This window comes from Homalodisca vitripennis, chromosome 7 (genome assembly GCF_021130785.1).
Source record: "Homalodisca vitripennis isolate AUS2020 chromosome 7, UT_GWSS_2.1, whole genome shotgun sequence".
Lineage (NCBI taxonomy): Eukaryota > Metazoa > Arthropoda > Insecta > Hemiptera > Cicadellidae > Homalodisca > Homalodisca vitripennis.
Genome location: NC_060213.1, coordinates 122,207,783 through 122,209,050, shown reverse-complemented (window position 1 = coordinate 122,209,050; position 1,268 = coordinate 122,207,783). Strand labels below are relative to the sequence as shown.

At 30.5% G+C, this 1,268-nt stretch overlaps 1 non-coding gene across 1 annotated transcript; it reads left to right on the top strand.

Annotated features, from left to right (window-relative positions):
- The first annotated feature begins 957 nt into the window (after positions 1–957).
- Trnas-gga lies at positions 958–1,028 on the top strand. Its single transcript has one exon. It is a non-coding gene; the product is annotated as a tRNA-Ser (tRNA).
- The last annotated feature ends 240 nt before the right edge of the window (positions 1,029–1,268 follow it).

The following is a 1,268-nucleotide window of genomic DNA, read 5'->3' as shown; positions in this document are numbered from 1 at the left end:
GAACTTTGTAAAGGACTAGTTATTATTATTTTTTCTTACTGTTTTATAATTTATTGTGAATATACCAACATATATATATATATATATATATATATATATATATATATATATATATATATATAGTAGAAAAAGTTGATTTAATGTGAACTTATCGAACTGGGGCTAAATTCTGAACTCACATTTAATCAATCCTTTCTATCATAGCTACGTTATGTGTAGAAAACTCGGTTGCCCACCGTGCTTAGAGATAGTATCTAAAACATCGTAGTGCACTCAATTGTATACCTGATGAGACAACACCTCATTGTACACTATATATTGTAGTCAAGGTGTTTAGGATGTTGAAACTTCTGTGTCGCCGACTTTCTTTTGAATTTCTTCAGACTAAACATGAATCCAGAACTCAAGTCTGAAAGCCTCAGACTCCAGACATTCCACTAAGAGGAAGATGAACTGGAGCCAAACCCCACGTACGCTAAAACAATGATGATTCGGGTAATCATATATATACAAAGTACTTCTTGTGATTTCAGTGTTATTTGAAATTAAATTAGGTTATTGCCAATTATACAAATTTATTGAATGCAAATAAAAGTCATTTGAAAGGTATTTGGTCTTCCGATCATATGTTAGTTTGCTTATTTAAAAACATATGTGAAAGAAACATCCAAAAACAAAATAATTGAATCGTAAAAAGTAAGGGCTCTGTGGTGTAATGGTAGCACATTCACCCGGCAAGTGAGAGATCCGGGTTCGAGTCCCGGCGGAACAAGTACTTTTTGTGATTCAATGTTTATTGAAATTAAATTAGGCTATTGCCACACTTATACCAATGTAATGCATATATATAAAAGTCATTTGACAGGTATTTGGTCTTCCGATCATATGTTAGTTTGCTTATTAAAAACATATGTGAAAGAAACATTAAAAAAAAATTATTGAAACGTAGAAAGTAAGGGCTCTGTGGTGTAATGGTAGCACATTCACCCGGAAAGTGAGAGATCCGGGTTCGAGTCCCGGCGGAGCAAGTACTTTTTTGTGATTCAATGTTTATTGATGTTATATGTGTGTACGTATATATATATATATATATATATATATATATATATATATATATATATATATATATATATACGTAGAATGATTTTTAGAATATTATCTTGTATTTAAGATTATTTTATAAGAAACTCCGAACTCTTTATTTTTCAGTTTTATATGGGCGATCATTCAAGTTTGAAAACATGGTATATTTTAACTAATCAAAGGAA